Consider the following 391-nt stretch of genomic DNA (forward strand, 5'->3'; position numbering starts at 1 on the left):
CGGACCCTCACCGGACTCCTCCTCACCGTCGGTGCCGAGCAGCGACGCAGCACCATACGCCCACCGACCCTCCTCCTCCCCTTGCCCCTCCTCCTCCTCCCCTTGCCACCCACCTGCGCAGCTGACGACCCCTTCTCTGTCTCGTAGGGCAAGGTCTCCGGCGCCTCTACGACACCGACGCCTCCACCGTCTACGGCGTCTGCGCCTTCTTCCTGTGACATCGGGTCAATTCTCTTCTCACCCGCCCACCAGGTGCTTGTGTTTATTCCCATGAGGTTCGTTCCACTGCGACCCACCCGTTGCTGTCTGTTGGCGACAATTATTCCTACCATACCTTCAATTCCTGCCATGCTTATCTTCAATTAACCATAGGGTTCCTAAGGTTTCTCAG

The sequence above is a fragment of the Triticum dicoccoides genome, chromosome 3B (genome assembly GCF_002162155.2).
Source record: "Triticum dicoccoides isolate Atlit2015 ecotype Zavitan chromosome 3B, WEW_v2.0, whole genome shotgun sequence".
NCBI classification, from domain to species: Eukaryota; Viridiplantae; Streptophyta; class Magnoliopsida; order Poales; family Poaceae; genus Triticum; species Triticum dicoccoides.